This window comes from Megascapheus bottae, unplaced genomic scaffold (assembly GCF_031878675.1).
Source record: "Megascapheus bottae isolate mThoBot1 unplaced genomic scaffold, mThoBot2.hap1 HAP1_SCAFFOLD_144, whole genome shotgun sequence".
Lineage (NCBI taxonomy): Eukaryota > Metazoa > Chordata > Mammalia > Rodentia > Geomyidae > Megascapheus > Megascapheus bottae.
Window position 1 is genome coordinate 305,200 of NW_028327647.1, and position 13,902 is coordinate 319,101.

The window sequence follows — 13,902 nt, forward strand, 5'->3', positions numbered from 1 at the left end:
TTATTGACGAGCTCGAGCACAGGTCTCTGCGCACTGAAAACTGAGTGCAGACTAGAGGCCCCGAGCCCAAAATTACAGCACTCTTTATACATTGTTTGGTAGGGGGAAGGCCCCAGCTAGCATTAGCAGCAAATCAATACACCACACGGGAAAATTCATACCAAACTTCTAGAAATGATTGACGCAACGCAAAGCGGGAAATGGGCCGAGGCTAAGCATTGGTTGTTTAGGGGGCTATCGTGCTTTGAATTGATTGGACAGAGCCCCTATGGTGATCCTAGGAGGCTGGTTTTACGGCCAACAGGGGTCTAGGGAGGTCTCCATGGTGGCAGGCTTGTGATTGGTTGACATTTGCCCTAGTTTGCTGGCCCCGCAAGTCTGACCTTGTAGGTGCCAGATGGCCACTATCTCTAGTTCCACTCCTACGTGAGGGGGTCTGGAATGTGTGCTTTGTCACATACTCCCTGCCTGCCGGAGGGTCAACTCATTCTCCAGATCTGGGAGTGTCTAGGGTCCAGGACCGGTGGGTGGTTGTAGATTAACCATGAGAACAGTTACTACATTCCTCAAGGTTTTAGCAAGCAAGTATACAGAAGCAGAAAGGCAAGTTAAGAAAATACAAATTCAATACAAATTCAAAAATGCAATTGGCTAGCACAGATTCATCAAATATATATATATATATGATTTATCTACGCTTCTCAATAAAAATACAATATATAAAACAAAGTGAGAAATAAAAAGCAACTCACCAGAGATTCTTTCATTTTTTCCTGCTGTTGACAATGAATAGAAGGTTCTGAAAGCATGGCTAGGAGAGAAGGCAAATGAAGTGTTCAGGAAAGAACCCATGTGAATTTGCCCCACATTTTCATCCTCAAAACATTATACAAATCTAGGTGCATTGGCTCATGCCTGTAATTCCAGCTACTGAGGAGACTGAGACCTGAGGACTGTGGTTCAAAGCCAGCCCTGGCACTAAAAGACCATGAGGCTCTTACCTCTAATTCCAGATTTTTTCTATATATGTGGTACCAAGGAATCCAATCCAGGCAGGTCTTTGTGCATTCTAGGCAAGCACTCTACCACTAGGGCAGACTCCCAGCACAGGAGTCATTTTAATAGCTCCACAGAGACTGCTCTCTGCCTTAGGACTGGTTGGAAACAGCCCCAAGCTTACGTGGGGCTGAGCTTTCAAAAGGTAAACACCACATGCAGGTGGTCAAGCAGGTTAAACTGGACTTCTTGATTTAGGATTTAGACTATTCTCATACACGTTAGTAACTGAACATCTCTCCTTCAAATCTCAAGCCGTCTAGTTTGGATTATTTTAGTAGAAATGTAATTTGTGCCAGGTGCGGTGGCCTCTCCTATAATCCTAGCTACTCAGGAGGCCTAGATCTGAGGATTGCCGTTCAAAGCCAGCCTGGGCAGGAAAGAACATGAGACTCTTATCTTCAATTAATATCTAGAAAACAGGAAGTGGGGCTGTGGTTCAAAGGGAAGGTAGGGCAGTAGGCTTGAGATGAAGAGCTCAGGGATAGGGCCTATGACCAACAAAAAAAAAGGAAGAAAGGAAAAAAGAAAGAAGTATAATTTGTATTTAAAAGAGGGTATTGTAGGGCGGGGAGTTTGGCCTAGTGCTATCGTGCTTGCCTACCATACATGAAGACTTAGGTTGGTTTCCTCAGTACTACTGTTGTACCCTAAGTTCGAGAACCCCCCCGACAGACCACCAGAGACCACGATCAATGCAAGCCGCAAAGAGCCATTTATTAGCAAGCTCGAACTTGGTCCTCCATGTCCATGGAAGTCAGAGATGCTTGGAGGCCCCACCACAGAGTCAGCACAGTTTTTATAGTAGAGAACAAACAAGTTTGGGGTATTTTCATTTTCACAATATTATAGTTAATTAACCCTTACATTGATGGACTCCTTAACCCCTTATCTGTTTTATAAACTGAAAACAGTTGTGAAGCACAGCTGCTCACTCGGGGACAAATTCCAGGTGTCTCCATTAAGTCTCTGAGCAAATAGCTTAGGGAACTTTGTCGAATAGCTTACAGCACTTTGTAATCCTTCCAAGAAGGGTTTACGGGAAATCGTCTTCCAGCTGTCTGCAAGATGGAGGTAGTTCTAACAAGATGGATTTGGACAAGCTATAGCTTCTCAGCTTCTGCTCTTCATTTTTAGCTACAGCTCTTCACTACATATATAGAAAAAGGTAGATGTGGTGCCATGGCCCATGTGGTAGTGCTCTACCCTTGAGAAATTTGAAGGACAGTGCTCAGGCCCTGAAATCACGCCCCAGAACTGGCATAAATAAAAAATAGTGAAATGTTACTCCCAGGTTTTTGGCTTTGTTTTGTTTCTTTGTTTTTAGCATTCTACATCACCTCCATTGCTCTTCAAAACAGGTAGTGGTTGGGGGTGGGGAGAATGAGAAAGTGTGAATGTGAGTGTTGGTACATGAGTGATGTTTAGAGGAGGTTTTTGTAGATGTGAGGCTTGATTGCTTGCTCCAAACCAGTCAGTTTCTCTTTGCCAGTTTTGCAGGCCCCAGTTTGATTTCATTTCCTTCCTATTCTTTGATCCAAAAATTTCCTCTCAGTAACTCTAGGCTACAGACCTCAGACTTGGCTTGCCAGACCGTATCCATTACACTGTGGAATAAAACTTTCGTCTCCCAAACTATTACTGTGGAAACAGACAAGAAGGCCACTTCTAGAAGTCAGGCTTGTGCCTGCCTTCTGACATTTGCCTCACAGTCAGGAATAGTCAGCCATCATTTGGGACAAAAGAGTTCCTTCACTGATAATGCAGCTTTAACAGAGAATTCCAAAATTCCCAGGAAAAGCTTCCTAGAAAACTTATAGAAATTTTGTGTGCTCCTTACTGTTAAATTTCATAAACTGTTGGATTTCTGTTCTGATCTCTTCGATGACCCATTGGTGATTCAACAATGTGTTGTTCAGTCTCCATGAGTTACAGGGTTTTCGTTGGTGGAGATGTGTGTTCAGTTCCAGTTTGATGCTTTGTGGTCTGGGAGTGTGCATGGGATAATTTCTGTGTTTCTGAATCTGTCCAGGTTTGTTTTATGGCCTAAGATGTGATCTATTTTGGAAAATGTTCCATGTGCTGCTGAGAAAAACGTATATTGTGTTGTTGCTGGATGGAATATTCTGCAGATGTCTGTTAGATCTAGTTGGTCTATATAGTTGTTCAGTTCTAAGGTTTCTCTGTTGAGTTTTTGCCTTGTTGATCTGTCCACAGGTGAAAGTGGTGTGTTAAAGTCACCGACAATCACTGTATTTCGATCTATGTATGGTTTCAGTGTAAGTAAAGTTTGCTTGATGAAGTTTGGAGCTCCGGGATTGGGTGTGTAAATATTTAGGATCGTTATGTCTTCCTGGAGGAAAGATCCCTTTAGTAATATGTAGTAACCTTCTTTGTCTTTTCTTACTAATTTTGGTTTGAAGTCTATTTTATCTGATATGAGGATGGCAACTCCAGCCTGTTTATGGGGGCCGTTAGCTTGATAGAGTTTATTCCAACCTCTCACTTTCAAAAGATGCTTGTTTTTTTGGGTAAGATGTGTCTCTTGAAGACAGCAGAACGATGGCTCTTGCTTTTTGATCCAACTCGACAGCCTATGCCGTTTAATTGGAGAATTGAGTCCATTGATATTGAGAGTTAGGATTGAGAGATATTTATTAGATCCTACCATTTTTAAAAGCTTTTATTTGGGCCTGTGTCTTGACAGTTCTTGTGGTCCTTAGGTGGTATGCTGTTTAGGTGCCATTTCTTTCCCTATATTGCATTTATTTTGGTTTTCTATGTATAGAACATCTTTCAGAATTCTCTGTAGTGTTGGTTTTGTTGCGACATATTGTTGCAGCTTTTCCCTGGAATGGAATGTTTTTATTGTTCCCTCAGTTATGAATGAGAGCTTGGCATTTACCCATCCACCCAGAAACAAGGACATACTAAACCCACTAGCACAACAATGTTCATTGCAGCACTATTCATCATAGCAAATATATGGAACCAACCTAGATTTCCCTCAGTTGATGAGTGGATCATCACGTTGTGGTATTTGTACACAATGGAATTCTATGCTGCTGTCAGAAATAATGACATAGCCCCATTTGTTAGGAAATGGAAAGACTTAGAAAAAATCATATTAAGTGAAGTAAGCCAGACTCAAAGGAACTTAGGCTCATTGGTTTCCCTCATTTGTCATAATCAGTAGAAAACTTGGGCTCTACTAGCCGAGATTTGCAATACAGCAAAATCTTGATACATAAGGACATATAATGTGAAACTAATTGAAAGGACCTCCAGGATAGTGAAACAAAAGCCATATAATGAATGATTGTTGTCCTTAATGTACTATGTTGTCTCTCATCTCCTTTCCTGTCCCTTGGTTATCTCATATTGGTATAGTATCTCACTTTGTTATCTGATATATTGAATTTATTTGTATTTGGATATTTGAAATTTGATAGGGAAGGGGGAAAAACCAAGACGGGTGGGGGGTGTGGGGGGGGGAGGGAAACGGGTACCAAGACATGTGAAAGGGTATCAATGTATATGAATTAACGCACCTTCTATCTGGCAAATATCATGTCACCCTTTTACTAATTACAATGAAAAAATAAAAATTAAAAAAAAGAAAACTTATGGAAATTGTACATCTTCCATGTAAGCCTAATATCCTGGAACACAGTGGTACAAGTGTAGGTCCAAAAACTTGGGAGGCTGAGCAGGGAGGATCATTCAAGCCCAGAACATGAAGGCTAACCAGGGTTAACATAGGGAGACCAAGACTCATACACAGGTGCAGCACTTCCTCACCAGAGATTCTGGGTTTGATAACAAGTACTTAAACAATAAAACTATCCTAATGCATAACATTATGTTTTTATAATAATACATCTCTTTTAATGCTGAATGCCTAATTTCCAATTTTTCTTTCTAAATCACAAAAGAGCAATCTGCAAGATTACATAATTGCTAGATTATTGTAGAGGAAAAGCACTCTTCATTTCCTAATTCTGTTTAGAAACCTTAGAGCTGGTAGCAGTTTTAGGCCATATCTTATGTCAATCCTGTGACAAAGATCTGTGCCAATCTTGCCATCAATTTTTTTGTGGGTCCTGTGGCTTGAACTCAGCTGAGCAACCAGGCACTGTCCTTCAGCCTTTCACCTCAAGGATACTGCCCTACCCCAGGGCCTGGGTGTTGTTCTTAAACTCTTCAGCTCAAGGGGAATGCCCTACCCTTGAGCCAATCCCCACTTCCAGAGTAGCTAGGATTACAGGCAAGAACATAAGTACCTGGTTTTAAATGACTATTTTTCCTTGATGCAAAAAGTACAAGCACCTGCCAGTCAGGTGGGCATGGAGGCTTTTAGCCTGTAATCCTAGCTACTCTGGAGGCTGAGATAGAGATCCAAAGCCAGCCCAGGCACAAAAGGACCTAAGACTTTTATCTCCAATTAACCTCTAGAAAATGGGAAGTGGAGCTTTGCTCTAGGGTGGGGTGGTAGCCTTGAGCTGTATAGCTCAGGGACAGTTCCCAGGGTGAGTTCAAGCCCCATGACCAACCAAAATATATTTTAAGTACCAGAACTATACCAAGAAATCCAGGCTTATCATGTGCCTCTTTTTGAAACCTACAATCAATTACAAAATAATATTGAAGCCAAATTATCTAACTCAGATAAATCTTTAACTCTCTTTTAAAGTTTCCCAAGGAGCAATTTTTAGAAATACCAATCACATCATCTGCATCAGATTTCCACTGTCAGTCTGCAAGGAAAAGAGACAGGATGAAGATGTCCCACTGTTGCCAATCTCACTAGGTTTAGGTGAAGCATCTTCATGCCAGCTTATTTATTCTCTTCCACCGTGCATGGACTTCTCCTTGGTTTTCCCTTTCCCTTTCTCTTGATACCTAAGTACCCAAGTGGTTTTAGACAGAACAGGTTTCTGAAATTAAGAGACCATCAAATTTAAATTTCTAACACTTGTCCCCAAATTGTAGCCAAACAAAGAAAACCCAAACGCCCTGATGCCTTTTATCTAAGCCAATAACCCCAGCTTTGTGTCTTAAAATACCAGATCTCAATTTGCAAATCAAACAGATCCTTAAAGCCTAGTGGGCTGACTCCTGCCTGTAATCCTAGCTACCAAGAGCTGAGATCTGAGCATCATGATCCAAAGTCATCCTGGGCACTGAAGAACAAGAGATTCTTATGTCCAATTAACAAGTAGAAAGCCAGAAGTCGTGCTGTAGCTCCAGGGGTAGGGTGGTTGCCTAGAACTGAAGAGCTCAGGAACAAAATCCAGGGCCAGGAATAGGGCGATAGCCTTGAGCTGAAGAGCTCAAGGATAGCGTTCAGCCCAGAGTTCCACGGCAATATAACTAATACATACATACATACATACATACACAGACAGACAGATATACACACACACACACACACACACACACACACATACACCCTTGTTAAGCCCAGGCCAGGTGGCTCACATCAGTCATCCAGGTTATTCAGGTGGCTGAAAACTTAGAATCAAGGTTCAAAGGTAGCCTAGGCACATAAGAACCTGAGACTCTTATCTCCATTTATCCACAAAAGAACCTGAAACTGTTATCTCCATTTATCCTCTAGAAAACAGGAAGTAGGGCTATGGCTCAAGGTTAGGGTGGTAGCCTGGAGCTGAGAGTTGAGGGACAGGGCTCAGACCGATTTCAAGCCCCATGACTCACTAAATAAATGAATGAATGAATGAATGAATGAATAAACAAATAAATAAATAAAGCCTGTTAGGGGGCCAGGAGTTTGCCTAGGGATAGGCCTTGGTACCACATACATAGAAAAAAAACCTGCAGTGGTGCCATGTCTCAAGTGGTAGAGCTCTAGTCTTGAGATAGCCCAGGCACAATACTCAGACCCTGCGTTCAAGGCCCTGGACTGGCAGGGAAAAAAAGCCTGTTAAATGCTCAAATCTGAGGATCTTTTGGAGATTTGTGGTTCCATCGTGTTTTCAAATTGATTTACTAACATGAACCATAAATATCAGAGCATTGGCAAGTCTCATTATTTGTGGGAGACACCTGCAGAAACAACTTTTTTTTTTTTGGTCAGTAGTGGGACATCAACGCTGGGCCTGGGCGTTGTTCCTCAGCTCTTCAGCTCAAGGCTAGTGCTCTACCCCTTAAGCCACAGTGCCAAGGGCCCTGGGTTCCCATCCTGACCCTTACTGAGGGGACAAATCCCTATCCAGCAGGGGGAGTGTGGGAAGACCTCAACTTACCCCATCTGGCAACAAAAAAAGAGTTGGGAGAAGAAACACTGACTCAGAGCTGCCACTGAGGAGGAGGAGGAGGAGTGGGAAAGAGCTGAAGGTTTGAAGCAAAAGCAGACAGGGAAAAGAGGGCAAGATCCAGCCCCACAGTATGCAAGGCACTAACCCATCAGGCAGCTGGGACCAGCGGCTTAGCTCAGTACTGCTACTCTTCCTAAGGAACACACAAGGTGGGACAGGAATCCCAGGACCATCAGTTCCACAGCCACCACCTGCAGGAGCTGCTTCTCTTTCTGCTGTGTTGGAGACTGTGTGTCCTTCCGTGCCCCACTCCCGGCTCCAGGCCCATCCGTGCTCAGGGTCCAGGGGTGGTGGTGGCGGTGGTGGTGGCAGTGGCGGTGGCTGTGGTCCCAACTCTCCTTACTAGCTCTGCTAGAGCAAGCCCTGCTTCAACTTTCTTGCACTTCTGCCCCTGGATGGCAGGAAACCGGACACTACCACTAAATTACAGCCAGGGGGTGAGTCATCCCCACCAATGCCAATGTTGGGCACCAAGGAGACACCAGACCCCAATTCCCTCTTCCACAGTTGTTAGGAAAACCCTGCATCTGCCAATATCCACCTTAATGTGTGGTGTTATAGCCTATCCGGGTGTGATCTGATGGATCTGACGACCAATCTCCCCCTTCTCTGGCCACAATGGTGAGTCCCCATTATTCCTTGGCTCCTGCTTGCCTCAGGGGTGGTGAGAAAGTCCAGTTGTTGGGTTATGGGCACTAGTTGGTGCTTCCTGGCAATTGGTGCATGGGGTTCACTTTGTTGTGGTTCCTGTTGATGCTAGGATTCAATCCTGTGTTCCTCTGATGATGATGTTTCTGTTGCTGAGATTCGACTCCTGTCTTTCCAGGTATGCTGCAGCCCCACCGATGCCCAGCACTCTGGGTCTAGGGATCCTCACTTGCTTTGGCCTGGCATGAGGATGCAAAGACCTGATTTGACCCAGGGAACTCAGTGTACTCAACCTTCAAATGGGGCATCAGTGTCTCATGCCTGTGATTTTAGAGACTCAGGACGCTGAGATCTGAGTATCCCTGTTCATGAGAAGCCTAAATTAATTTTGAAGTTCGATCAACTTCAGTAAAAAGTTATTTTTAAGCAGGCCCTGCCAGAGTCACTCTGACCCAATTCTAAACCAGCAGAGCTAGCAGCTTCAAGGAAAACAGTAAATTTCAGACAACTCTCTCTGTATTGACCATGCCCAATGATTTAAGGCTCCAGGATAAGGTGAGAAAAGCGATCCTGACAGGCTGCTCTGCAGTTCAATATGTATCCTCTAGCATGAACCACAAGAACCTCACAGATCCCCTAGCACAAGCCAATCAATTCATAATATCTCAGTCCTTTGAGCTAAGCAATCACTTCCAGCCTTTTGTTCCGCAATGTGCCATGATTTGCTCAAAGTTGTGACTATGCTTGGAAACTTCCCAGGACCCTATAAAAACCTTGTACAACAGGAAGTCAGGACTCTCAACTCAGACCCACTATGTCCTCATCTTTTGGGAGTCGAGGCTCGAGCTTGCAATAAAGACTCATGCTCTTACATCAAATTTGGCTCCTTGGTGGTCTTTGAGGACCCCAAAATCTGGGCACAACATTCGAATGCAGCCTGGGCAGACAAATTTTACATGCACTTATCTCCAATAAACTATTAAAGTCTCAAAGTAAATGTTTGGCTAAAGTGGTACAGCCATCTGCCTTGCAAGAAGAAATCAAGCATTGGCATTAGACCCTGAGTTCAAACCCCAGTAGTAGTACACACACAGACACACAGACACACAGACACACACACACACACACACACACACACACACACAATAAAAATAAACATTTTGTATAGTTGTCCCCATGTTAGGACGTAGATCAAGAATTTGCTTCAGCAAGCCCTTCCCTGACCAGCTGCCCCCCTCATCCTATAGGTCTTGGCTTCAATGGCACCTTTCACAAACACACTTTCACGTGTGTCTGTGTTTGTGAATTCTGGGGTTTGAATCTGTTGAACTTAGGATCTGGACATTGATGCTTATCATTTTTTATGTCAAGTCTGGCATTCTAATACTTGAGCCACAGATCCCAGTTATGACTTCTTGCTAATTAATGTGAGATAAAAATTTCACGGACATTTTTGCCCAGGCTGACTTTGAACCAAGATCTTCAGATCTCAGCCTCCTGAATAGTTAGGTGTGAACCACCAGCATTTGATTAACAGGAACCCTCTTAAACACTCTCACCTGCCCTTTTGGTTTTCCTATGGTGGCTTCATAGATTTGTTTATTTACTTGATTGTTCCTGGGCTTCTCCAAATAGCTGATCAGCTGTGCCTAAGGTAGATGCCTTGTTTGCTCCTAGAATATAATGTGGACCATTCACTCCTGACATTTATCTATTAAATGGTGAATGTCTACTCATCATCCCCTTGCTATTTGTCTTCATATTATATTTTGTGTGATAGAACTACCAAGCAATATTGTGATAATGCTGAGTTATTTAAATCAATACAGCTTAGTTAACTGTCTATCTGAAAAGGTCCACTCTCTCATTTTTAAATTAGAAATGAAACATTATCAACTGCATATAGGTTGTACATCAGTAATTAAAAAAACACAAACAGGTTTGGTACCGTAGCATGAGTTTTGTTCCCAACACACACACACACACACACACACACACACACACACACACACACACACATATACTTATGTGCGTGCATGCACACAGGGGGTAGGAGGTCAGACAAAGAGAGTGAGAGAAAGGAAGGGAAAGAAAAGGAGGAGGGAAGAAGGGAGGAAGAGAGGAGAGGACAGAAAAGAATGCATATACAAAGGAGAGTAAATCTGCATTAGAAATGACATTCATTGGGGGACAGGTTCAGACAAACATTTCTGTAAAGGAACAGAGTCAATAGATCTACCATAAGTATTCCACTCTGTTGTGGTAATGTGATGGCAGCTACAGAATAAATACTTTCAAACTTCAGTTACACACACTGAAATTTGTATTTTCCTCTGTGAATGTGTGTGTGTGTGTGTGTTTCTGCACAAGTGCTTGTCTATGTGTCCACAAATCCATGCATGTAAGTGCTAGTACTGAAGACCTAACTCAAGTCCCTTAGCTTTTCCCTACTACTAAGGCAAATGATCCACTTCCAGATTTTTTGGTGGTTAAATCGAGGTAAAAACCTTACAAATTTTTCTGCCCAGGCACGCTTCAAATCTTGATTCTATACCGTAGCCTCTGGAAAAGAGGTATTGTCCTCATTTACCTAGCTTTACATTTACACAATTAAAAAAAAATATGTCTAAGGGCTGGAAGTTTGGTTGAGTTGTAGAGTACTTTCCTAGCATGCACAAAGACCCAGGTTCAATTTCTGGGTACCACATATATAGAGAAAAGCTGGAAGTGGTACTATGGTCAAGCTGTAGAGCTCTAGCCTTCAGAAAGCCCAACAGTCAGTGTTCAGGCCCTGAGTTCAAGCCACAGGAAATTTTTTAAAAAGGAGGAAAAAAGCCACCAAAAGGCAAATATGATATATGCAATAGCTTATTACACAACTGACTCAGAATCTTTTATTTGAAAGGACAACATTATGGAAAGATATAGGGGTAACATTTTAGAGTATGAGAAACTAAAGCGACATTACATACACCATCTGAGTCCTGATGAAAATTAACTTGAATGACAACTTAGTATTTTTGGCCTAGCCAAAGAAATATGTATGTGTGTTGGATATAAGCACATAATATAAAAATACTGTTAATTTTCTTAAGTGTAAATAAAATATCGTGGATGATTATGAGAGACTTATCTCCTATTAATCACTAGAAAATGGAAAGTGGGGCTGTGGCTCCAGGAATAGGGCCATTTCCATGTGCCTTGTGCTGCGGACCCGAGCCCTGCCCTCCACCCCCACCCCCCTCTCCGAACCCCTGTGGCAGCCAACACCCATGTGTGCCTTTGCTCTCATGTGGTCCTCACTGGCTTGGACCAGAAATGGCTCCTTCCCCCTGCCAGCCCACACCATGAAGGGGGGGGGGTGAGGGAAGGGAGGGAGGGAAGTGGGGGCCAGCGATGGGCCAGGGTGCACCCCGTTAGCAGAGGGACTCCGCCTGCAGCTGACCTTGGTGCCTGGATCCGATCCACATTGTGGCAAGGACCTGCTGCTGCTGTTGCTGGTGGAGGCGGAGATGCTGAAGCCGCGGGGTCTCCCCGTGGACCTGGCCTCCAAGGAGCCACTGCAGGCGCCCCAGCACCACGTCCTCTATTTCCCCGGGGGTGTGCAGAAGTACCTTGAAGTTATGACTTGTCATCCTGAGAACTATCAGTGGGAAAACTGGAGTCTAGAAAATGTTGCCACCATTTTAGTTAATCAGTTCCCCAATAGTTATATTTGGATGATAAAGTGCTCCCGGATGCATTTGTACAAATTCACCTGCTATGACAACTTTGTGAAGAGCAACATGTTTGGTGCCCCAGAACATGACACTGACTTTGGAGCTTTTAAGCACCTTTATATGTTGTTAGTTAATGCTTTTAACTTATGTCAGAATAGTTTGTTGAAGAATGCGAATGTTTGAAATAAGGACTCCAAAGCATCTGACTATAGACCGAATTCCTCTAGTAATGGTTTCCAGGTAGAGAAGGAGAGGACCTGGAAAAGCCTTGATGAGTCAGCCACGAGTGAGGGTGGAGAACTGCCATCACTGAAAGGTGCGTCTTTTACTTTGATTGGATTCAGTGAAGGTTGTGTTGTTTTGAATCAGTTACTGTTTGAATTAAAGGAAGCCAAGAAAGACAGAACATAGATGTTTTCATCAAAAGAATCAAAACAGTGTAATGGTTAGATGGTGGTCATTCTGGAGGAAGCAATACTTGGGTTCCGCGTACCCAGAAGTCTTGAAAGAATTTGCACAAACAGGAATTGTTGTTCACACCCATGTAACACCTTTTCAAGTGCGTGATCCAATAAGATCTTGGATTGGAAAACAGCATAAGAAATTGGTTCAGATACTTGAAGATCTTGGTATGCAGGTGACTAGCCAGATTCATTTTGAGAAGCTACTTCCATAGAGAATCACTTCAGGGTTCATGAAGTATTTTAAGACTACAAGCATATTAATGTACTTGTTAGGTGGAAGAGCATGAGTCTTCTGAGTATTGTAAATTCATATAATGAAATGTGTGATGTAATCGGTAGTGCACTGTCAATTTGCAGTGGGAGACACACACATTCCTAAAAATGTGACTATAATGTGTATTCTTGTGAGTGTGAGTTTTTACTTTGGGCTAGGTTAAGATTAATTAAATTGAGATCTATAAGGATGGTTTGGGGATAATCCTGTAAGAAAATATAAACCTTAAAAAGGAAAAAAGTTAACAATTTAGTTTTGAAAGAGCAACTAAAATTGTTCAAAATAGTTGACTTATTGAGTAACATTCTAAACTAATTTTGATGACTTAACAGAGGTTAGTTATTTTGACATTCATGGATTTATTCTTGTTGTGTTACCAAGTGTTTTTTTTCCTAGTCAGAGTATTTTATTTGCAAATCTCCAAGGACATGCAGTAGTATAAGTTTGGTTTTAAAACATTGAACTTAAGGACTATGGCTTAATTATTGTCAGTTGCTAATTGACCTTGGGTTTCTTGAATCTTGGCCATAGCCAGTTTGAAAAGAAATTAGTTTGACTATAATTATATGTAGTGAATAAAAAAAATACTCAGAGCAGTGCAGCTGTCTTTTAAGAGACCAACATAGGTAAAATGAATACATAATGATTTATTAGTGCTTTGCTGAAAAGGAGACAATTCCAGAAGTTAGAACAGTGTTTTTCCGAAGCATGATCTTTGTCTGCCAGAAGAAAATAGCTCTCTTTGGCCAAAATGCAAAGTGATTTTGCAATAAGAAAAGTTACAAAGAGAGAGTTTAAAGACACAAATGATTTAATGTTGGCTCAAAAAATGAATTTGTTTAACGCTGCTACATGATTTGGGTGAAGTTTCCTTCTGCCCGTTCTTTTCTTGACCTAGATAAGTACATTTTGAGAAAGCAGGATCTAATGGACTCCAACGAAGCTTGAAACATAACTGTAGGATTATAAAAAGTGACCGATTACTTTTTTGGCTAATTAATAATTAACTTGAAGGTCATGGAATAATCAGGGAATTAATATGATATGCTGTTTCAGGACCGAAAAATATGATTTATGTCTTAAGACCAAGGGGACCTAAATTTTATAAAACAATGCAGAAAATGAAAATTTCTTGGTTTCTTCCCAGAATTATATTTCGATGACTGAAAACACATTCGAAATATTCATACTCATGATAAAGGATCCTTGGAGACCAGATGCTTACAAATGTCTGTAAAACTACAAGAGTATCTGGGCCGGGAGTTTGGCCTAGTGGTTAAAGTGCTTGCTTAGCGTGAATGAAAACCCAGGTTCGATTCCTGGGTACCACATACATAGAAAAAAGCCGGAGTGGTGCTCAGGCCCTGAGCTCAAGCCCAGGACCGGCCAAAAAAAAAAAAAAC

The 13,902-nt window shown here is 42.2% G+C and overlaps 1 pseudogene; it reads left to right on the plus strand.

Moving 5' to 3' along the window:
- Nucleotides 1–544: 544 nt before the first annotated feature.
- Nucleotides 545–12,646, plus strand: LOC150039542 (mitochondrial protein C2orf69-like; annotated as a pseudogene).
- Nucleotides 12,647–13,902: the final 1,256 nt, after the last annotated feature.